Genomic DNA, 25,064 nt, shown 5'->3' with positions numbered 1-25,064 from the left:
TTGTGCCAATAACTTAGCTCCTCGGCACCGTCCATGATATGGCAGCTGCCCTTGACAGACATAGCCAGTTTGAGATTATATTTCTAAACTTTCAAAACGTATTCGTCCGTATTTACCATCGAAAGATGTTACTGAAACAAAAGCCAATATGAAAAACACCTAATTACTAACCTGGATACAAGTCTTTCGTCGAGACCTCAACTCGTCTTCATTGACGGCGCAACTTCTCGCGTCATTCCTGCACATGCAGGTTTACACAAAGATCCGTCCTTGGTCCTGACTTTCTCGTCGTGTATTTTAATGAAATTATTGAGAACATTCCTGTCAAGATACGGCTCTTTGTCGATGATTTCATTATACACCACGGAATTCCGTCCCCTAATGACCAAGTTTTAGTGAACGCATCTCTGGGCTGAAGAGTACATACGTGGTGCTCAAATTGGCAGATGACCATTGACGAAAACAAAACCGGGGCAATATCTATTACTCACAAAGGGTAGCACGTAAATTTCTCATATAGCTTTGAAAATGATCCCTTATCAAAAGGCATTAGGGATAAGTAAACTGGAGTCGTCCTTACCGACAGTCTTAGGTGTAACGACCGCATAGACTATATTCAAAAGAAGGCGATGAAAAAGCTCGGATACTTAAGGAGGGGTTTTGATAAATCTACAAACCAATTAAGCATCTAGCGTCAAAAACCATTATTCAGCCACTGCTAGAACACTCTGCGGCTTTGTTAAATCCATACACAAAATGAAACAGTTCAATATTGCAATAACTACAGAGGAAATCGATTACATTTATTTATAGGAAATAGAGTTGTTAGGCACCACCAACATCAGCCAGGCTCTTGTACGCAACCGGCGATAAAATCTTACGCTGGGATGCTGCAGCGTAGCCAACTTGAAAGCCGTTACATAGGAATTTTCTTTAAACGTAGTTGATAATGATCACTAAAGGAAAGTTATTCTTGCGTAAACCTCACTAGAATATACAGAAAATAATTTGTGCGGATGCTTCACGCAGCCATCGGTTTTTCTTTCTCACGTCGCATTTTACGACCTTCACGTTGGAACCGTATACGACCCGGCCATCTGTGAAAACCCGTACCCCTCGGCATTAAAGAAGCGGAAAAACCGACATCAAAGCAGAGTGCGAGAAGTCCCTTAAGCAGCTTTCAGCTATTTGAAGTATGAGTCACTCCTTTCGGCATAGAGGTGTAAAAATTTTCATTGTGATCTCACCACCGCTGCCTCCTTAGAGGTGCATAGGCCAGAGTGTATGATGTCAAAGTGGGACTGCCTTTATGCTATTTTCGTTTCTCCGAATACAAGTATGAAGAAATTTCATTCTCGTCTCACCACCGCTGCCTCCTTACAGCTGCATAAGCCAGAGTATTTGACGTGTGACTGCCTTTATGCTATTTTCGTTTTTCCAAATTCGCATCCATTTTCTGTGACAGTCAGTGCTGCTGCATAGGGAACTTGCCGGTTGTGAATCATGCCGGCTGCTGCGCAAACTACGTGTCGTCATCGCGAAGACGTCGCTGTTGGCAATTACATTGTTGTTGCTTTCGACGTTGGTTTCCACTAACCACCTTATTCCCGGCGCATTCTCAGTTGTCACTAATGCACCATGTTTGAGACGGATTCGCATCGTTGTTTACGCCTCCTTTGTGCCACCGACACTTTTCACTAGCATTGTAAACGAATAATTGCGCAGAAACACACCGCCATCGTATCAAGAACAATTTCTTTGCGATGCGCACATGCTGTTACCGCCATCCGCTACCGTATCGCTCGTTCTGATCTCCGAAATACATACGCAGAGTCCACTGCACTCGGAATCTGTGTGGAGCACAAAGACGTGCAATAACTTCTCATCCCTGTTCTCGTGCAATAGCTCCAAGCAGCCCCTTCCAGATGGAAGCGCGACTACATTTTTTACATTTCTTGCCCCTTGCATGCATACGTTTCTTCAGTTGCACTTCTGTGACCTCTGTCTATCAATGCGCGTTGCTTTTTCGGGAATGTGACAGAGGTACCACGAAATACCAGAGATAATGTTTTCATTGATTTTTAGCGTGATGAGATAGCAAAGTAAGCCGGTGCCTTAACGAAAACCTGAAACATTATGAAAAATTATTGTTACGCCAGATACAGTAGAACACTATTCCGTAATCGCAAGAACAGTGGCCACGCTCTCCTTTTCAGTTCCCTGTGACCAGTTTGACGTATGTTCGACAGGAGGTGCGCTGTTCTCAGGTTCCTCGGAACCTATGGAATGAAAGTTTACTCGGAAACTCCTTACAGCTGCATAAGCCAGAGTATTTGCATAAGCCAGAGACAGAGCCAGAGTATGTTCGACAGGAGGTGCGCTGTTCTCAGGTTCCTCGGAACCTACGGAATGAAAGTTTCCTCGGAAACTCCTTACAGCTACATAAGCCAGAGTATTTGACGTGTAAGTGTGACTGCCTTTATGCTATTTTCATTTTTCCAAATTCGCATCAATTTTCTGTGACAGTCAGTGCTGCTGCATAGGGAACTTGCCGGTTGTGAATCATGCCGGCTGCTGCGCAAACTACGTGTCGTCATCGCGAAGAGGTCGCTGTTGGCAATTACATTGTTGTTGCTTTCGACGTTGGTTTCCACTAACCACCTTATTCCCGGCGCATTCTCAGTTGTAACTAATGCGCCATGTTTGAGACGGATTCGCATCGTTGTTTACGCCTCCTTTGTGCCACCGACACTTTTCACTTGCATTGTAAACAAATAATTGCGCAGAAACACACCGCCATCGTATCAAGAACAATTTCTTTGCGATGCGCACATGCTGTTACCGCCATCCGCTACCGTATCGCTCGTTCTGATCTCCGAAATACATACGCAGAGTTCACTGCACTCGGAATCTGTGTGGAGCACAAAGACGTGCAATAACTTCTCATCCCTGTTCTCATGCAATAGCTCCAAGCAGCCCCTTCCAGATGGAAGCGTGACTACATTTTTTACATTTCTGGCCCCTTGCATGCATACGTTTCTTCAGTTGCACTTCTGTGACCTCTGTCTATCAATGCGCGTTGCTTTTTCGGGAATGTGACAGAGGTACCACGAAATACCAGAGATAATGTTTTCATTGATTTCTAGCGTGATGAGATAGCAAAGTAAGCCGCTGCCTTAACGAAAAACCAGAAACATTATGAAAAATTATTGTTACGCCAGACACAGTAGAACACTTTTCCGTAATCGCAAGAACAGTGGCCACGCCCTCCTTTTCAGTTCCCTGTGGCCAGTTTGACGTATGTTCGACAGGAGGTGCGCTGTTCTCAGGTTCCTCTAGCACTGTACCGTCTTTTCGCTGCAGTTATTTTCAGTTCACGTTGTCCGTCTAGGCGACCGACAACCTCGTTCTTCCCTTCAAATGACGAGGCAATCGTTTTGCTCGAATGTTTAACAGACAGCGTGTTTCCTGATTATCTTTTTTCCGTAATGCTACACACACATTTATTTAGGAAAACATGCAGGTATATCCAGTTAGTGATCTTTCGAACACAGTTTTGTCATGGACTTTAAATGATGTACCAGAGATAACACCAGATATATAAGAATATTATTGAAATTTCTTTTTCCAATACGGACGTTTCACCATGGCGTATATCTTCAGTCTTTACTATAAATCACCTTCTGCTCTAGTAATTGGTTGTCAGCTCCAAAGCCCCCTTATATCGTTTCTGTTATCTTTAGTGTCATCATCGAAATATGCTAAGACATGTACAACGAATGTGCGTTTCTCGTGCAGTGAAAACATTTTATTGCGATAGAAATTATATGGGCATTTGGCGTCGTTGGCGTCGGCGTCATGTTCGGTATAAAGTGCAAGCGTGAGAATAGCTTGGACGTGCGCCGTATGCTGTAGGTTCGAGTCAAATCGCGTAGAGAAAGCCGAGGACATATTGGCTTGATTTCGTGCGCGCAAGGCAGGAAGACCAGGAGGAGGTGCGCCGCCTGCCACCGTGCGTGAGCGAACGATGTGGGTGAAGGACGTGGGTTCTACTCTAGTAGCTGTGCTAAAGGCGTGGCTGATCGCGGCTGTGCCTTTCTTCGAAGGGATGTACGATTAGTACAAAGTCTAGGTGCGCCGAGGGTTTGTGCACTGTGTGTACTGTGTCCACGCCGCTTAGTTCGCTTTAAAGCGAGGGGCGAGCACGAAGGTCGATTGGCTCACTGCAGCAGCCGCTATTCCTCACGCTTGCATTTTGACAGCGAGTGTCCGCGCTCATTGAGCGAGATCTGTTTGTTTGCCTGTGCGCGCATGATACCATGTCTGTTAATTTGGTTACTAAGCGAATGTTCTCGATATTATAGGGCTGATAAAACTACTATCCTTACTTCGCATAGCTGTCTGCTAATTTATTAACACCGTCAATGCTTCCACTTTCGGACGAAACTGCAAGATTTCTTTTCTTTAAATTGTACTCAGGAGCCCTTCCTGTAAAAACGTGAGTTGGGGGAAGGAAGTTCTTGTGCACTATGGTAAGCCAACTACCCTCTGCGTCCGCAAGCTGAAACTATTGGCCATTGTATTGTAATTCTCACGATGCCGTGTTTTTCTGACACCTTGTAAAGAGCATAATAATAATAATAATATTTGGGGTTTTACGTGCCAAAACCACTTTCTGATTATGAGGCACGCCGTAGTGGAGGACTCCGGAAATTTTGACCACCTGGGGTTCTTTAACGTGCACCTAAATCTAAGCACACGGGTGTTTTCGCATTTCGCCCCCATCGAAATGCGGCCGCCGTGGCCGGGATTCGATCCCGCGACCTCGTGCTCAGCAGCCCAACACCATAGCCACTGAGCAACCACGGCGGGTGTTGTAAAGAGCATCTTTGAAATACTTAGACATTCCGCCACATTGAACATGCTTTGTACTTTTTAAGGACCCTGGTGGCCCTCCATAGGAGTTGTTCATCTTGTTGATGCTACATAAGCTTTAGTAAAGTCAGATGCATGGTAGACATGCTGAATCTCTATATGTACGAGGTCATATTTTTTAATGAAACTGCATCGCATGAGCACAGCGTGTATGCGTTGCAAGAACACCGAATAGAGTGGGTGCTTCTTTTTGTTCATGTGCTTTCGCTTGAATATTAAGCGCCTGTTTCTGATGAGACATAGAGTTACGCAACTGTAAATTTACTTTCCATGCAGTAAAGAAAGAAATGTCATGCTATAATTCAGTGGTCACCCATCTGGAACCCCCCCCCCCCCCTTTCGATATTGCTTCACTAACAAGGGTTGAAATCCCAGTAGTGGCGGTTGTAGAAGTTGCCCATTCTTCCCGCTGTAGTAAAGGCGAATCTGCGTTTTATGATATGGCCTGGCTAGGAACAAGCCGTCATTATGATTTGTTGATTACGCCAGTGGTAGTCTTAAACGAACGAACGGAAGGGAAAAACGAAGTTTGATGATGTAACTGCTGTATGCAGTAAAATGAAATATTTGCGCAAGTAACAAGTTAAAATATCTATATTTGAACGTTACTGTGCACTTTTTCATGTATCTGCACTCATAGCATCTAACCGTCTCCAGAACAAGGATCACTTATAATCCCGTTGAATATGTGGTCCCCTACTGCGTGATGCAAATCCCTTTTCAACGACACAACAGACGCAAGGCCGGAAGAACAAGCTGTTTAACGTTTCTCTCCTAACACACGCAATATCCATACAATCACGCTACAATTATGCCGCGCACGTACTTCCCTTTCCATAGTTCTTAGACATAATGAGACTGTATTGTTGCGCTGTACAAAGCTTTCACAACAGATTGCACGAAACACAGCATCCATAGTTCAGAGAGGGGCACCACAAAAAGTAAACGTATGCGTTAGGCATGGCGAAAGAACTTCTTTGCAAGTTCCTGCTATATATATATATATATATATATATATATATATATATATATATATATAATGGGAAAATCGGAGATCAATGCCCACATAATATTTGAGAGGTCCCAGGTGCTGACGGAAACAAAAAAAATGTTATGCCAAAACAGTGTTAGGCCAAAAGTGTTAGACCAAAAGTGGTGCCCACAAGGGAGAGGGGGCGAAATATATTAATGACGGCCGTAGCCAGTGGAATGCACGGGAGAGGGGTCACATAGCATCGGGCGTGCCAGGGTTCCCAGCTGTCATAAGTGCGTTTCTCTCGTTCTTTGTTTGAAGTCACCTTTGTGACACTACGACGATTGTCAATGCCCCCCACGTGCTTATATGACGTCCGCGCTGTGACCACGACTAACCTCTGAGTTCCGCGAACTCCATCGCTATACGTTCCTTGCACAGGTGGTACATTTTGTTTTTGCAGCCATTTTTTATACAAGGTCTTTGACAGTACGAACAATAAAAGAACGGGAAAATGAAACATTCTATTTTATTTTTCATGCAGGCATAAGTTTTGTGTAAAAAATAAGTTGCCAGCAAACACAAAAGATACGACCTGTGCAAGCACTGCAACTGAATCCAGTTTGCATAACTCAGAGATTAGTGGAGGTCACAGTATGGGCGTCATATAATTTGCTTGGGGTGTATAAACCATCTTCGGGGTCTCGCGATGCTGCAGTAACTTCAAACAAAGAACAAGATAAACCCTCTTCTGGCAGCTGCGACTCCTTTGGCCTGCAATGCACTGGCTGCATCTTTTCATCCTATATTTCTCACCCATATCCCTTGTTCGCGCTACTAAATGTACGTGTGGTTGTCGTCATGGACTTTCAATGTTATTTCTTTTTGTTCTGTTTCTTCTTCCCTCAATCTTCCAGAGAAAAGCAGACGCACTCTTGACAAAGCCTGACCCCCGCAAAAGTACAAGTTACGCAAAAAAGTATCGGAAGAAATTGAATAACGAAAGCAACAGCATATATAATTTTTGAAATCCCTAATAAATACTCGTTCTCTCCTGTATCGTATTGTTTGTAGTCATGTGCAATATTTCAGCCTATTCTATTTTTGACAGCATAGTATTAAAGTTATGAGCTCTAAAACGCGAAATGTAAACGAATGTTTCATGGGAGAAACGGCTTTTGTTGACACTTCTGTAGGAACCAGCTCTATTTTTGGCGAAATTGAACGGTTTCATTTTCTTGTTCTTAAGTGACATTCGATATTCTATAGATTGAATTTCTAGTTTTAAAACGTGAATGTATTATCTATGCGACGCCATTTCTTTAAGCATGAAGGCTCCATGTCCAACTTCATATTGTTTCCAGTTCAAGGTTTCTTTTTCATGAAGATGAAAGCAGTCAAGTAATGTGCGTTTTACATTTAAAATCACTTCGCTAGTAGTCACGCTGTCCATATGTCCTGATCACGTGTTTGGGAATGAAGCCTACGCTATACCTGCACAAGAGGCGCATCATTCAAAAGTACTTTTTCCGTGACGAACTTCACCGGTATTTTGAAGCGCATGCACAACATACCTCCGAGTTCACTTACATTGATCACATGCATTGTCAGATTGAGCCTTCTGCTATATCTGCACACAAGGGGGCATTTCTCAAATATGCTTTCGTGTTACCTACTATTGTGGCAGGAAAACTCGCTGAGCAAAATAAAAAAATGGCCAAATTAGGCAGTGATAAAATCAGTGTAGTTTAAATTCTTGTTTAAAGCTTACACATTTACAAAAAGAACAACATAAATTCTGAGAATTGTGCACTAATGCAAAAGCATCGCTGGGCTCGGCTGGGACTTCGTTTCCGCTTAATTTTGCTTACTTAATTTTTGTAGCTTATACGCTTTTAACCGTGGCCTGCCCGTGGCAAAGAATGATTAGGCTTTTGTAGAAAATTGACAGATTTTCTAGCTCTATCCGGCTCCTCTAATGCAACCGTACCGATAGAGCCGGAAGACCAGGCATGAGAGCGTATCATGCAGCAAAGCTGTCAAAAGAGGTACATCGGCAGGTGCAGCAGGGAGAGTGCATCGCCGAGATGCGATGCCATCACGGTGAAGGAAAAATATACTCAAGTGCTGACACTGCGCGCGCTGAGCATGAATTGTATGTTCGACAACTCTCCGGCGCTCCTAGGAGCTCTGCTGTGAGCCGATATATGCCGACGCGGTCAGCGGCCCCAACTTGGTGGCGCAGGCGACTTGACATGTCTCCTTAATTTTCGTTCACAGTGGAGTAATTGAAATTCAAAGGGAGAAGAATTTTTTTTTGATAGATTGATAAGTGTACTAAGTTTAATTAAGTTTTACATACGTTGGCCTACCCCAAATTTCTTTCTTGTTGTCCCATCCCTAAATATTATTTTGCCCACCCTCAAATTTAAGTTGTCTCACGGCCAGATTTCAACTTGTGCCATCTCGGAATTTATTTTGCCCCTGCCGGACCCTCCCCCCACGGTATTTAACTTGCTTGACCGAAAGTTAGCTTGGCCCACCACGAAATTTTGGTAGGAACACGTGCAAATTTCACAATGTCCCACTTCCAAATTTCAACTAGTTGCACTGCCCACTTTAGGTTGACCACCTCCAAATTTCAATTTGGTCTACCGCTAAATTTGTGTTGGCCAACCTACAAATTTAGGTAGGCCCACCTGAAATTTCTGTTGGCCCGCCCTTACATTTCAAGTTGGCTCAACCACATATGGAAGTTCACCCATGCGAAAATTTCAATTTCACCCTCGCCCAAATTTCAGTTGGTGCACCTTCAAATTTAGAGTGATCCATCTCCGAATTGTAGTTCGCCCACTAATGCTATAACTTTCCCCCATGCATTTTCCAGGGAGCCCTATATACCTCTGTAGGTGTGTCCTTTTCATTTTATTTTTTTTATTGAAATTGTTCCTGATCGCTTACAAGTACCAACCTTCTAAATTTATAATATCATAACAACTAAGTGTCTTAACTTTGCAAATTACGCATCTCTATGCTGATACAAGGCATTCCAGTTTTTCCTTGGGGTGGCTGGAGACTTCGGTGAATTAGTAATGATTTCAGCACGTATATCAAAATGTTTCTGATTATTTTCTGTATAATATGAGTATTATCGCAAGCACACGTTCTATATTAAAATACACGTTCCACCGCAGGCATTATTGTATTTCAATAGAACTGCCACGATTACGGAACAATTGGAACAACCGTATAACGAGATTTACTGGGCACTTGAAAAGCGAACCCAAAAATCAGCCGGACAGATTTAGAAATTGGCTGTAGGCGGCTAGTTTCCATCGAGTTCGCTGTAGTGGCAACTTTGGGGAATACCCGCCGTGGTTGCTCAGAGGCTATGGTGTTGGGCTGCTGAGCACGAGGTCGCGGGATCGAATCCCGGCCATGGCGGCCGCATTTCGATGGAGGCGAAAATGCGAAAAACACCCGTGTACTTAGATATAGGGGCACGTTAAAGATCCCCAGGTGGTCGAAATTTCTGGAGTCCTCCACTACGGCGTGCCTCATAATCAGAAAGTGGTTTTGGCACGTAAAACCCCATAATTTTTTTAACTTTGGGGAATACAAAAAAAAAACGTGGCCCCAGCGCCAGCTTTCCCCGCACTGCACAGTTGCTCGGAAACCACGTGATGGCGTTCTGTCAATGTAGGCCCGAGCGGAGTTTTGAAATCAGATGCCCAACTCTTCTGCTTCGGTTGGATATACAGTAACACTTTTTCCCATGACTGACTTGCGCTGTGTTTTTCTACCGCAACACAGGCCTTTCTGACTCTGACCTGAGCTGTTATAACATGAACAAAAAAATCCTCAGGAATCCTTTTAAGCCGATGCTGGACCCTGAGTACATGGGGTAGCACTGGCATTTCATTCAGAGTATATGTCAGACCTTCGTGGATCCATGTCGCAATAAAACGAACTGCAACATTTTTTACAGTCTAATGGACACACGTGATGATTTGAAGTACGAGAAGCCTACATTTTTCAGTGAGGATCTTTGTGCGGGAAATCTGTGCCCAAATCCCTAATGCGTGGATATGATTGCATGGTGTAATATTCAGACATTGTTTTGCAGTATGCAGGTGCCACGGCACGTTGTATGTCACGTGCATGTTATGCATGTGCAAATATTCCTTCAGTGTAAGCTGTTGACTAGAATGAATTAACATAATATCGTTATTACTTAAGTAACTAAATATAACCAATGTTTTCCATTCGAATACATCCATAGCAGCAGCCCCTTTCGACACACCCTAAATACTGAGAAGCAGTTCATTTCGTGGTCGAAACAGATTCACATATACTGAGATGTGCTAGACGTATCACTTAGCATTATCGTGTCTGCTTCCCTTGCCAAGACATTATCGATAGCACTTCCCCATCTGCCGTTCGATGAATATCCTTTAGAGGTGGCATTAAAACATACGAACGCCATTTGTGAAGAATAAGCCTGCGCTAGTACGCAGGCGCCAATTTTTCAGGCTCTCTACACTAATAGCAAAGATGCTCTTCGTGGAAGCGCTTACTACGCAGTTTCTTCCATTTACACATTGCTCTTCCTAGAGCCAAGCACATTTGCCTCTCCCCGCGACTATAACGCAAGCCCGACATCTGTCTGATAGCCCCCCGCTGCGTCTACTCCACGAAATTTCAGCGCCGAGGTCGTGAAAAGGAGCCAAGAAAAGCTAGGTGTAGATGCTTTGCGTGACTGACACAAACGTGACTGTATTTTCCCGTTATACAGGTTAATGCCTCTAATTTTAGGGCTTCCATGACCGCCTCCCATAGGAAATAATATTGTTACATGTGGAAAAACACAGAACAAAGAGGCTATAAACAGGGTATTTACGCTGGAGCCAGATCATCAGGCCGACACTCGCCCGCTCCAAGGGCACAGACCCACTTCGTCGTCGTTCTCGCGGTGGCTCGTCCCTTGAGCATCACTCGATGATACCGTAATACTACCCCCCGGCGGCAAAAGCGCCGTCACGGTGCTGTTAAATATCCATGGCGCGTGGAAAGTTGTAGGGTTTGAGTCGGGCGACGTGGACAATGTCACTGGTTGTCACAGATGATGACGTAGTGGGCGTGGCTAGAGCGATTTTGTATGTGACATCGGTTACTTGGCGAAGCACACGATATGGGCCTGTGTAGCAGGAAAGCAGTTTTTCACAAAGGCCAACTTTACGCGATGGTGACCAAAGCAACACGAGGGTGCCGGGCACAAAATGGACATCATGGTGACGGAGGTCGTAGCGTTGCTTTTGTTGCCTTGAGAGACTTATAGACGAGTGCGCGCAAGTTGGCCAGTATGGTCAGCATGGGCGATAGCATCACGGGCATAAGCGCTAGTTAGCGCTGTGGTGGACGGAAGCACAGTGTCCAGTGGTAGCGTCGGTTCACGGCCATACAAGAGGTAAAAAGGCGAAAAGTCAGCAGTTTCGAGACGGGAAGAGTTATACGCAAATGTAATGTAAGGTAGAGCCTGGTCCCAGTCACGGTGGTCGTCTGAAAGAGGCGTAGAGTGCCATCAGCCGGTGTGTGTTCAAAACGGTCGATAAGTGCTCTGATGTAGGCGTCACGACGTTGCTCATCGGCGAAATGAAGCAGCTGCGACGCAGAGAACACACAAGCAGCACTGGTAATATTGGAAGAGTCAGCGTCGTCAACAGCGTAACGCGACAAGCTGTCAGCGTCTTGGTGCAGGCGGCCAGACTTGTAGACCACGGAATGCGAAAATTTTTGTAGTCTCAAAGCCCATCGATAAGCAGGCCTGTAGTATCTTTCAGGGATGAGAGCCAACAGAGAGCATGATGGTCATTGACTACGGAAAAAGGGCGACCGTAGAGGTAAGGACGGAATTTCGCAACCGCCCAGACTACAGCTACGCATTCTCGTTCCGTAATGGAATAGTTGCGCTCCGATGGTATGAGGAGGCGGCTCGCATAAGCAATAACGAGATCCTGGCCACGCTGACGCTGGGCTAAGACGGCACCTACGCCATGACCGCTGGCATCTGTGCACAATTCTGTAGGGGCCTCAGGGTCGAAGTGGGTGAGAATGGGTGGTGAGGAGAGAAGAGTGGCGAGACGAGAGAACGCGGCTGCTTCTGCAGTGCCCCACGAGAATTGTACGCGTTTCTTCAAAAGATTAGCGAGGGGTCTAGCAATTGCCGTAAGATCTTGAAAAAAAACGACGAAAGTACAAGCATAGCCCGACAAAACTTCGAACGTCTGCGGCTGTCTCCGGAACCGGAAAGTCTCGGACAGCGCGAGTTTTGTCGGCATCAGGCTGTACTCCGGAAGCGTCAACGAGGTGGCCCAGAACAGTAATTTGGCGGCGGACGAAATTACATTTCGACGGGTTAAGTTGCAGCTTCGCCTATCGAAATACATCAAGTATAGCTGTTGGACGCTCAAGGTGAGTGTCGAACGTGGGCGAGAAGACGATGACGTCGTCGAGGTAGCAGAGACATGTGGACCATTTGAAACCACGGAGCAAGAAGTCCATCATACGCTCAAAGATGGCAGGAGCGTTGCATAATCCAAACGGCATTACTTTAAATTGATATAGGCCATCAGGTGTGATTAACGCAGTTTTTTCTCTGTCCATATCGTCAACAGCAATCTGCCAGCACCCAGAACGAAGATCAATATAATAGAAATAGCTGGAAACGTGGAGACAGTCAAGGGCGTCGTCTATACGTGGTAGCGGGTAGACGTCCTTCTTAGTAATGTTGTTCAGATGTCTACACAGAAGCGCCACGTGCCATCCTTCTTCTTAACCAACACTACAGGTGATGCCCAGGGACTCGAAGAAGTCTCAATGATGTTATGGCCTAGCATTTTGTTGACTTCACTTTGAATTACTCGGCGTTCCGACGCAGAAACTCGATACGGTCGTCTGTGAATAGGAGTAGCATCGCCAGTAAGAATCCTATGCTTGACCGCGAGCGCCTGGCTCAAAGGGTGATCGTCCAAGTCGAAAATATCTCTGTAGGACGATAATACTTGGTAAAGGTCTTCAGCCTGCGCAGAAGACAGGTCCGTCGCAACCATTTTGTGTATCTTGGGATCGGCGGCTGAGGCTGGCACAATGGCCCTGCTAAGCTCGCAAGAAGCATCGGTCGATAAAGTTGCCACGTGATGGTCGCCGATACAATCAACGTTGGCCAGGCAAATACCTTGCGGTAGAATTTGCTTTGCCAATCCGAAGTTAAAGATAGGCATGGAAGTGCGGTTCGCAGTAATAGTAAGTATACTGTGAGGCACGGTAACATCATACTGTACTGGAATGTCGGGCAGAGGTGTGACGAGGTACTCGCCATCAGGGACATGTGGGGAGGACAAGAGTTCAATATAGGCTATTGATTTTGGCGGCCAGCGAATAAAGCCGGTGGGGCGTAGGCGGCACTGGGGTGTGTCAGAAGGTTCTGTGAGAATCGGCAACACAAGGCGAAGGGTACTTGAACAGCAGTCAGTGAGAGCAGAATGCGCGGAGAGAAAATCGAGGCCGAGAATGAGGTCGTGGGGGCAATGAGCAATCACGGGGAAGAGGACAGGAATGTGGCGGCCGGCGATGCTGACACGTGCCGTACACATGCCGATGGTAGGCACAGTACCGCCATGCGCAATGCGGACGACGCGTGCCGACGCTGGGGTGAGGAGCTTGTTCAGTCCGGAAGGTAGCACTCATAATAGAAAGATGCCCACCTTTATCGAGGAGTGCCGTTACAGGATGGCCATCAACGTCAACGTCAAGAAGATTTTTCGTTCGTGTGTAACGTGAGGAGAGGATTTGAGGGCAAGGTGGACAACGCAGCTTCACCTATAGAAGCTGCAGTGCCTAGTTTTCCGGCTGGATCCGGGAGGTGGTAGGAGGCGGAGAGAAGCGACGGGGTTGTGGGAACGAGACTGATGGCGTCGAGGTGAGGCAGAGCGGCTGTAGCGAAGGTTCGGGGCAGGAGCATCAGCGGCAATGGGTTCATGGTAGATGGCAAAGGGAACAGAAGGTCCAAAGGGGCGGGAATGAGCGGCGGTGTATATCTGAGGAGGTCGTGGCAATCGGTTGCGGCAGCGACGAGCGACGTGGCCGATGCGACAGCAGTGGAAGCAGATCGGCCTGTCATCAGGGGTACGCCATTCGGATGGGTTGCGGAGAGATGTGGCAGAAAAGGACTGCCGGGGACGAGGAGGGATGCTAGCGAACCGTGGGTGGATACGATGAACACACGGAGTTGAGACCCATGTTCTCAAATTCCTGTCGTACGACAGCCTGAATCAGCGCAATCGTGGTTGCTGGTGGATCGGGAGGCGTCGTGGAGAAAGCTGGCAAACAGTCGGCCTCGAGCTCGCAGCGAACAATACGGGTTACATCGTCACAGGGGGTGGCCTGACGCGGTTGACCCTCACATGTCGACGTAGCAGCAGTGTTGTGTAGCCATGTGGTGTTATGTGTGATACGGCGGCTCTTAGCTTCATCAAGGCGACGGCATTCTTTGATGATGGCGTCGATAGTCGAGACGTTACCGAAAACAAGCAAATTGAAAGCCTCGTCGGCGATGCCTTTTCATCATCATCATCATCATCAGCCTGATTACGCCCACTGCAGGGCAAAGGCCTCTCCCATACTTCTCCAACTACCCCGGTCATGTACTAATTGTGGCCATGTTGACCCTCCAAACTTCCTAATCTCATCTGCCCACCTAACTTTCTGTCGCCCCCTGCTACGCTTCCCTTCCCTCGGAATCCAGTCCGTAACCCTTAATGACCATCGGTTATCTTCCCTCCTCATTACATGTCCTGCCCATGCCCATTTCTTTTTCTTGATTTCAACTAAGATGTCATTCCCGCGCGTTTGTGTCCTCACCCAATCTGCTCTTTTCTTATCCCTTAACGTTACACCTATCATTCTTCTTTCCATAGCTCGTTGCGTCGTCCTCAATTTAAGTAGAACCCTTTTCGTAAGCCTCCAGGTTTCTGCCCCGTACGTGAGTACTGGTAAGACACAGCTGTTATACACTTTTCTCTTGAGGGATAATGGCAACCTGCTGTTCATGATCTGCGAATGCCTGCCAAACGCACCCCAGCCCATTCTTATTCTTCTGATTATTTCACTCTCATGATCTGGATCAGCAGTCACTACCTGTCCTAAGTAGATGTATTCTCTTACCACTTCCAGTGCCTCGCTACCTATCGTAAACTGCTGTTCCCTTCCGAGACTGTTAAACATTACTTTAGTTTTCTGCAGATTCATTTTTAGTCCCACCCTTCTGCTCTGACTCTCCAGATCAGTGAGCATGCATTGCAGTTGGTCCCCTGAGTTACTAAGCAAGGCAATATCATCAGCGAAGCGCAAGTTACTAAGGTATTCTCCATTTACTCTTATCCCCAATTCTTCCCAATCCAGATGCCTTTTAGCACATGCGATACTTCATCTGCTTCAGACATCGTATCGTGAGCTTTGCGACAGAGTCAAGACGTCGAGGATGTATGAAACGAACGGCTCTGTAGATGTCTGAACACGAGACGCAAGAGCCTTTCTCGTGGCAGCTTTGTGCCCAATGGGGTCGCCGAACAGTTCCCTGAGCTTTTCTTTGAAACTGTCCCAAATGTTTATCTCGTCGTCATGCGTTTGCTGCTACAAGCGTGGGGTGCCGCCGAGATAAAAGATGACGTTGGCGAGCATGATCATTAGATCCCACCTGTTATTAGCACTGGTGTGTTCATAGAGCTTAATCCATTCGTCAACGTCCTCTCATTCCAGGCCAGAGAACACACCAGGGTCGCGATGTTGGGCAACCGTGATGATTGCAGCAGTCGGACAAGCCGAAGCCATTGCAGAGGCTGTCTCGTCACCGGGAGGTATGGTGACAAGCTCGATGTACCGATCACTCCGGAGTTCCATGGTGAGGACAGGGATCGCTGACCTCCACCAGAATGTTACGTGTGGAAAAACACACATGAAAGAGGCTATATACAGGGTATTTACACTGGAACCAGACCACCAGGCCGACACTCGCCCGCGCCAAGGGCACAGACCCACTTCGTCGCCGTTCTCGCGTCGGCTCATCCCTTGAGCATCGCTCGATGATATCGTAATAATATTAAAACCGTCGCGGTAGCCCATATCGCGCATTGCTACTAGTATCAGCACGATTAGTGTCCCCTTCTTATTACAGTGTCTCCGTGATCTGTGAAGATTTATTTATTCGTTCGTCGGAATTGGCCCGATTTTTCCCAGTGAGATACTGTGAAGAACAACCGTGTGAAGGTGCAATGGGATGGATCCGTTTTAAATAATGGTACTCCTCGGCTGCGGGCTGAGGCCGCTGTAATGCTCTTCGGTTTAGATCCAGTGCGGTGCATTAGAAACTAAAACAGTTACTGAATCGGCTGGACACAATGCACTTCGTCTTCGGTATCACCTGTAACAAGACACGATGCAGATTTATATAAGCGACTAGACTATTTGCGCAAGTTTTTATGTTGATGAATCAGATACGAACTCGCTCATACACGGGTAACCAAACTTTAACATGTGCGTGGTTTGAGCTTGTAAATCTATATTTACGTAGCTATATTGAATGCATGCCATGCCTTTCAGCGAAGAGTGGTTTAATTTGTCGTAATCTCCGAATCTGAGAAAGAATGGTAGTCTTTCCTGGCTGAGGTCCGAAACAAAAGAGGAAAAATAATAGTAATTTGTAAATGAATAAGTGGTGATTGATTCGCGTCCGCTTGTCTCAAACAGAGTTTTGCTTGTGTTTTTTAAAAGTAATATTTGCTCGAAGACGAACATCGTCATCCAATTTGGGACGAGGACAACAGATTTTCAGCGGATTAATTGCCTACGACCGCGGCTGGTGGTGGGATCTTTAGTCGTTCCTCACCCAGTCTTCCAAACGTGTGACTTGATCATCAGGGGCATTGATTTAAGAATCGTAGCTATTTATTGCCAGATGGCACTAAATGGCACACTAGATGGCACTATGATGTTTCCGGCACTGCCAGATGGCTGAAACACTGGAGCACATACTGTGCGATAGCCCAGCATATATGCTGCAGCAAATCACGTCAGTAAGTTTTCTAGCCAGCGTTGGCAGGCAACCAGTGTCGGAGGAAGCTATCCTCCGCCAATGGCCTGGCACTGCAACTTCAATGCGTGCAACTAAAGTGTTGTTGAAGGTTATGCAGCACGCATAAGCACTCAATACTTATCTTATCATCATCATCCGTCCCAGTACTTTCACTCCCTTTTCTTCTTCCCCAGAATAGAGAAGCAGACTAGAGCGCACTAGCTCAGGTCCACCTCTCTGTCTTTCATGTCAATATATTCTATTTATCTCTGTGATGTCTTGTTCTAAAAGTGCGCATTATATTTTTACTAACTGATTGGCACAAGTCTTTTTGCAAACCAAAAACATTCAACACACGGTTGCAGGCATGAAAACAGACTAAGGATCAGATGACTATTGCTATCTTTTCTTCCAGTTCATTTCATTATGCGGACAAAAATGACAAGGCTCTTGTATTTGCAGCCAGTAACATTTTGCATAGGCTTGCGATAATAATAAAAAATTCGCACCTTATCACGATTCTATTACACAGTGCAAAGTCGGGTAAAAGAAAAAAATGACAAAACAATATATATAATATTTCGCCGCCATGCACGTGAGAAAAGAATAGAAAACAGGGTCATAAGACTGGCGTTTCCTCTCCCACAACACAGGCAAGCTGATCGTGGTGAAACACCGAGGAAGCTCGTTTTGAGCAATGACGTATGGAGCGCGTTAGCACAGCATGCAGACGCTGACGCTTCAGATTATGAAGACGCGCCAGCAAATAACGCGTCTTATCAACACTGTCATGTGAATACGCATAAGCAACGGAGCGTTTCCCGTGACAGCTGCAAGTCAGATGTAATGATGCGCACCAGTTTGTGAATACTTCAGAGAGGAGAACCTTGGAAGCATCGGAGAATTTTATTGAGAGTATAATTACAGAACTTAGGATGTTTGTTTCACATCAGTCGCAAAACTAGATGACACTGGCTGGAATACAATACTCACTATGTTGTGTGCCTATCAGTTTCTAAACAAGCTTGTGTAATATATACCTTGTGCAAACGAAGACAGGCTGTCGTTGACAGGGCAATGCCTTGCTTACTCTAAGTTGATCCGCTGTCTATGGCTTTTTTACGGCGTAAGCTGCGATGGGCTCATTACAGCAGCCGGTTTGGGTGGCAATGGTGTCCGCCGCCTCCACGGCCGTTGTCCGGGGTCCGTAGCAGCTATTGCCGGAAATAAAAAAAAAAGACCCAGTTCCCGCCGGGGTTGAACCCAGGCCCACAGCATGGGAGTCAGCTACTCTACCATCGAACGATACCAGCGCTTTCTTTTATTACATCGATACACAACTGAACATGAACTAGAAAGAAAACACAGCTACAGACTCAAGACTCAGGCAAACACACACATGCGTCCAAGAGGTACATCCCGTATGGTTGAAGTTCCTGCGCAGTATATACACTTCTCACATAAGCAGCTGTTTTGCGAAAGAAAGATTTTGTAGATCGGGGGCTTATGGCATGGCGATTACACAATCTACATCTCCATAGGCTGTATAAACCAAGTATTATGAACATGTCATCGGGAGGACGACCCGAAACCTTAAACGGGCAGTTGAAAAAATACCACATAAACGCATCATAGTGCACGAGAAGACATGCGATGTGACATGCGCGCTGCGTAGCTTCGATACGTGAATGTATTGCATTGCACTTGCATATTATTACACCCGGTAGAACGCCATCTAGCAGATGCACATGTAGCGGCCCCAGGCAGTTAAGGACGTTTTTGGGGAGAAAAAGAAGTTTAAGGAGGTGTATACAAGAATGCAAGAAAATTATACATTTTGTGCCTGTTTAGATCAAGCTGGCTAGGTGACTATGTAACCACCGCGTTCCAAAGGGCATGCCAAGAAATCATCATCATCATTAGCATCACATCGGGCCACTTTCCTTGCAATGTGAAATTCGCGCCACGTAGCACCTATAATTTCGCTCTTTGCATTGCAGTTGCGCATTATTACACCGGGGTGCACGCTATGCAGCAGCTGCATAAGTAGTTTTTAAGGTAGATAGAGAAGTCTTAAGAAAGGAAAAGATAATGAATAAGTATAAATATACATTTACTTACGAACTAGTATGATATATCTGATTATTTCAAGCAGGCTGGGCGACTGTTTTCACTGTCCCGTTTCAAAGGGAATGCCATTAAATCATCATAATCCTCAGTACCATCCTATTGTGCCATTTGACATGTGCACCACGTAGTATCGATACGTAGAAACTCTGCTTTGCAGTTCCATTATATTCCACAAGGTGTTCCGACATGTAGTAGTTGCATGCTGCGTATAGTTGACCCTGGATGTAGTAGTCTAGGTGACTATTTGTGACCATGCCATTGCAAATGAATGTCAGCATTATCATCCCCGTCATCAATGGCAACGTACCGTGGTGCGGGTCAAGGTAAGTGACATGTCCGCCACGCCGTCTGGATACCTGTGTTTATTCTTCGGTACGCATTATGGCGCCTTTGTAGATTCGTAGAGCTACGCGCGCGGCTGCAACCAGGACACATCGCGCACAGCAGACCGTTGTGCAGAGAGCAGGAGAAGCGCAGCTCCTTGTCGACGCCAGGCGGGCAGTTCAGACAGTTATCGGGCAAAGGACACGAAGATGCTTCGCCGCGAGGACCTGTAGTGCGTGATGCCGAAAGCAGAGCTCCTATGCAGCCGCTCCTCCAGCTTACGCTGTGACTGTGCTGCGCGTGCCGTGCAGGTCTGTTACTTTTTTTCTTGACCAAAAGGCGGCTCTTAATGTTTCGTGGAGCATTGTAGACATGGTGCTTGCAGCCGATGCTTTTGGTGTGTTCGGTAAAATTAAGTTGTGAATAATGTTACATATGCTTCATGCTGAAGACATGCAGTCTTAAATGCAAATTAGTCGTCAGGATTTTGTCAGCACCCGGCGTTCCTTGGTTGGGCATTTCCAGGGAATGGGACAGTGTTTTCTAACTAAACTGCAACTGCAATAATTGAGGAGTATTTATCGGAATCGGTAATGTCTAAGTGGTGGAAATGAGGAACTGTAAATGAGCGAGCCATTTCGCTCTGGGAAGGTTCATGACCAGCGAAGCGGTAGTACATCACAGAGGGTTAGAGAAGGATACATGTATTTATTTTCATCATTCGGTAAGTACTGACGATAGCTTTGTGATTACTGATATACACTGATTAATTTGGTTGCAAGCTTAGAAAAATGCTTGGCCAAAGGCAAATCTATACACGAATGTTTTGAGTAGTTGAGGAACTTCGATGGGTGTGATGCTTCAAACCACATTCTTTTAGCACAAACTGAGTCAGTGATTCTTGTATGGTTTATAAATGCGTACATTGAAGTTTCCAACGTTGATCACTGGGGTAGTACCATCACGGCTAACTTATGCAAAGTGCGAGGTCATGAACTTATCCATACCACGGTACGGTTTGTACGGTACAGACATACCCACATTCGGTGGCATTGTACTCTTTCCAGTCAAAGGCGTATGGTTGTACATACATTTTGTCCTTTGCCTATATGGCAACGCCTCGTGCTTATGCGCCCGTCTGCTAAACAAAAGCTATTCCACTACACTCATGGACTCAACACCACGCATCTTGATTTATTACATGTAATATTAATAACTAATTACTAGGGCTGGAGTGCGTCACCTCTAACGCGAGTCGGCCTGGCATTGGACTATCTCAGGGTTCCGCTAACGGCCACGTTTTTATTGTTAACCTACAACCCCTAAACAACCATGGGAATCTTGACTGATTTACTTCATTTATTATTATTCATTACTATAAATAATATGGCCGGATTGCTTGAAGCCTGCTTCACTTCTGCCGTGGGTCGGCAGAAATATCAGCCGGTATCCGGTATCAGCCTAGGTTCCCTTTTTTACGCAAATTCGTAAATGACTAGGCGCACCGTAGGCCGTCGGGTTGTAGTGTGAAGCGGCGAAGGAAGGGGCAGAAATAAGGCACGTGGAGGTGGAGAAGGGAATCACGTACCAGGAAAAACACGGACGAGGATGAATTGATGAATGGATGTTATGAGCGTCCCCTTTGGAACGGGGCGCTGTGTTGCGCCACCAAGCTCTTGCTATTATACTGCCTCATATCCTACCTCGGATAACAAGAACAAAAAGAAAAAGTAAAAACCACGATGGACTCCTACAACCATATTTTCGGACCACATATTGTGAACTTTGCTTTTGAACGTATCCGTTTTTTGTCGTTTCCCTACTTCCACCAATTTTCCAATCGTCTCTTGCTAATCTCAGTTGCGGACATGTTTACTTTTCCCCTGCTCTCGTTGAAACCAACGGCTTCGAGGATGCCTGTGGTGCCTAAATCGACCGCTGGGCAGAAGTCTTCACATTCCAATGAAACATGCTTTTCCATTGCTGCCACTCATGAGAATATTGCAGCCTTTCCGGCTTTCCTCTTGACGTTCTTTGTTGCTGTGTTGCCCACCCTACAGCCCGCATACTTTCTAGTAAGCTTGCAAGTTCTTTTCCTCCACTGTGAACCAATGTTCTTCCTGTCCAGATACCTCAACACTCTGCCAGCCCATTTGCCTTCTTCCATATTCCTCAGTCGTTCTTCATAATCGATTTTACTGCGAGCTTCTCTCACTTCAAAATTTGTGCTGGCCATATCACCCTGCACAGCTTCATTTGTAGTCTTCCCGAGCACCCAATGCTAGGCTTCCCACTGACTTTGGTTCCTATCGAGCCCTGATTGTACCCCCGATTGAAAGCAAACAACCCCATTTCCAAAAATAAGTCCGGCAACCACTACACCTTTTCACATACCCGGGGCACCTTGTACCTATTTTATTCTCATAGCACTATGTGCTTCATTATGGCTGCTTATCTCCGCAGCGATGGCCTAGAGGGAGAGCATCCGCCTCACGTACAAGGAGACCGGAGTTCGAATCCCCATGCCGCGCACTCTTCCACCGGATAAAATGAGAATAATAATCCGCGGTGCTGGCAAAATTGCATAAGCAGGTCTGCAGTGCGGCCTGATCCCGGTAACCAGAACTGGTAACGCGCACTCCCTCACCAGAGCAGGATTGGAGACCCTGGTGCAGTACTTGGCCACAACCTCCTATATGACTAAAACAATCAAACCCCGGCCCCCAGTCCCCAGTAGCTGCGAAGCAACTGACCACGGCGGTTGTCAGACCTGTGAGGCAGCAGAGGGTGCTAAAAATCTCTGGGTCCGGACAGGCCACCATTCGAATCTGATCCTGGCAACGTTTAACGCTAGAACGTCATCTGGTGAGGCGAGTCTAGCAGTGCTATTGAAGGAACTAGCAGGCAAGAAATGGGACATAATACGGCTCAGTGAGGTTAGACGCAAAAATGCGTCTAACCAGTGCGTAAGACAGTGCTAAAAAGCGGGCATGTGCTGTGTTACCGGGGCTTAGCGTAGAGACAAGAAGTAGGAGTCGGATTCCTGATTAATAAGGATATAGCTGGTAACATACAGGTACTCTATAGCATTAACGAGAGGGTGGAAGGTCTTGTTGTGAAACTTAATAAGAGGTAAAAATTAAAGGTTGTACAGGTCTACGCGCCAACATCCAGTCATGATGACCAGCAAGTCGAAAGCTTCTATGAAGGCGTGTAGTCGGCGATAGCTAAAGTCAAAACAAAATACACTATTGACACGTGTACTTATATTTAACGGGCGACCGCGTTTCGCCGCCTAACAAATGTTATCGCACAGCGCGGGACGCGTCTGCATGTATCCGAAGTTTCTGGATAGTTATCGATGCTTCTATCCGCTGTCTGTTGTCGCCGAACCTTGTGTTATCTGATTTCATCGCGTGACTCGAATGTTGTAGAACTTTGTGGAAGGCATGCGGGTCCAAACGATTAGTCTGGAACATTCGATGACTGCTGTATAAAAGCCGACGCACTTGACCCGCTGATCAGATTTTCGACGATCGCCGACTGTGTTCGCCGCTATCGTTGTGCTTTAAGTGTAGCCTGTTTTGTGGGTACAGGTTCGCCCAATAAAAGCTAGTTTTGTCTTTCACAGTACTGCGACTGTGCTCTTTAACGTCACTACCACGTGACATCTGGTGGGGGTGCTTGTGCGTTCATGTACCGAACGCCCCCGCAAAGCCGCGATCCAAGCCCGAAGCCCGAGGACAAAACCAACGTCACCCAAGACCAGCGTGCTAGCCGCCGACTGCAAGGACTGCCCCCAGAGCACGGACTTCTACCTGAGACGAGCAGAAAGATTGCCACCAAGTCCACCCCAATGGCAGCCCCAGCATCCCCCGTCGTGCTGCAGCAGCCCAGGGAGCCCCCCACGTTCCGCGGTTCAACATTCGAGGACCCGGACACCTGGCTCGAGACGTACGAGAGGGTCGCTGCATTTAACAGCTGGAACAGCGACGACAAACTGCGACATGTCTTCTTCGCATTGGAAGACGCTGCCAGGACGTGGTTCGAGAACAGAGAAGCCACCTTAACGACCTGGACCTTTTCCGAAGCGGCTTCCTGCAGACATTCACAAGCGTCGTACGCCGAGAACGAGCCCAAGCACTACTAGAAACCCGAGTGCAGCTGCCTAACGAGACCACCGCGATTTTTACAGAAGAAATGAACCGCCTATTCCGCCACGCCGACCCGGAAATGTCCGAGGAAAAGAAAGTCCGGCTGCTAATGCGTGGCGTAAAGGAGGAACTTTTCGCCGGTATGGTACGAAGCCCACCGAAGACCGTCGACGAGTTTCTTCGCGAGGCCACTAGCATCGAGAAGACTCGAGATGCGAAACCGGCAATCCGACCGCCGCACCAACTCTACAAACTCTGCCGGAGTTCAATCACTGGCCTCCGACGACCTGCGCGAGGCTATTAGGGCAGTCGTACGAGAGGAGCTTCAGAAGATCTTCCCGTCGTCGCAGCCTCAAGTGGCCTCGATCGCTGACATCGTCAAAGATGAGGTTCAGCGGTCGCTTGGAGTTCCGGACGTGCAACCTAAATTACCGCAACCCCAGCCCGAAGCGATGACCTACGCCGCCGTCGTACGCCGTCAAGGTCCTCCTCCGCGACCGCGCCAGGGCCCTGTAATGCCGCAATTCCGTCGACCACCGCCGCCAGCACGCCCACCCGTCGCCCAGCGCAGCTACCCGAGGAAGACCGACGTTTGGCGCGCTCCTGATCACCGCCCGCTCTGCTACCACTGCGGAGAAGCCGGCCATGTGTATCGCCGATGCCCATACCGGGAGATGGGACTGCGAGGTTTCGCCGTCAACGCACAGCGCCCGAGGGAAGGTGAACGCCCTCGTGACATCGCCGACTACCTCGCCGCTACTCAGTGGAGCCCTCGACGACCGTCCCGTTCGCCGTCACCAGGCCGCTACCTGTCGCCCCAGCGCCGACCATACACTGGCCCAGCCCGGGGCCGGTCCGTCAGCCCATATGCGGAAAACTAAAAGCAGCAACCGATGGAGGTGCGGTTGCTGTTCGTCGAACTGACGAAGATCCTCCGCCGCCGACGAAGACGACAAAGCAACCATCTCGACGACCTAATGACGACACGCCGCCATCCCGACGAAGTCAGGAAGCCAAGACTACACCGACGAAAGACGACTTGACGACGCGACGTTCCAGCTTCAGTTCAACACGACGCAGCCGTGATCTGACGCCAAGACCCAACTGCAACGCCAGACAAAGAACCACCGACCTCGACGTGCTTCTCGACGGCCACGCAGTCACTGCCTTAGTCGACACAGGGGCCGATCACTCCGTAATGAGTGGACACATCGCCGCCCAGTTGAAGAAGGTTAAGACTGCATGGGAGGGCCCCCAAATTCGTACCGCTGGAGGACACCTCATTACGCCGACTGGAATCTGCACGGCAAGAATTACCGTTCATGACCGGACTTACCCTGCCACCTTCGTTATCCTCCAACAGTGTTCGCGAGACGTCATCCTCGGCATGGACTTCCTGAACCATCACGGCGCAATCATA

At 47.2% G+C, this 25,064-nt stretch overlaps 1 long non-coding RNA gene across 1 annotated transcript; it reads left to right on the top strand.

Annotated features, from left to right (window-relative positions):
- The first annotated feature begins 1,169 nt into the window (after window positions 1–1,169).
- On the top strand, window positions 1,170–6,967 carry LOC129385398 (uncharacterized). The gene is made up of 3 exons (XR_008612941.1): window positions 1,170–1,408; window positions 4,480–4,532; window positions 6,826–6,967. It is a non-coding gene; the product is annotated as an uncharacterized lncRNA (long non-coding RNA).
- The last annotated feature ends 18,097 nt before the right edge of the window (window positions 6,968–25,064 follow it).

This window comes from Dermacentor andersoni, chromosome 8, assembly GCF_023375885.2.
Source record: "Dermacentor andersoni chromosome 8, qqDerAnde1_hic_scaffold, whole genome shotgun sequence".
Taxonomy (NCBI): domain Eukaryota; kingdom Metazoa; phylum Arthropoda; class Arachnida; order Ixodida; family Ixodidae; genus Dermacentor; species Dermacentor andersoni.
Note: the sequence above shows the minus strand (reverse complement) of the source record. Positions and strands in the feature narration are given on the sequence as shown.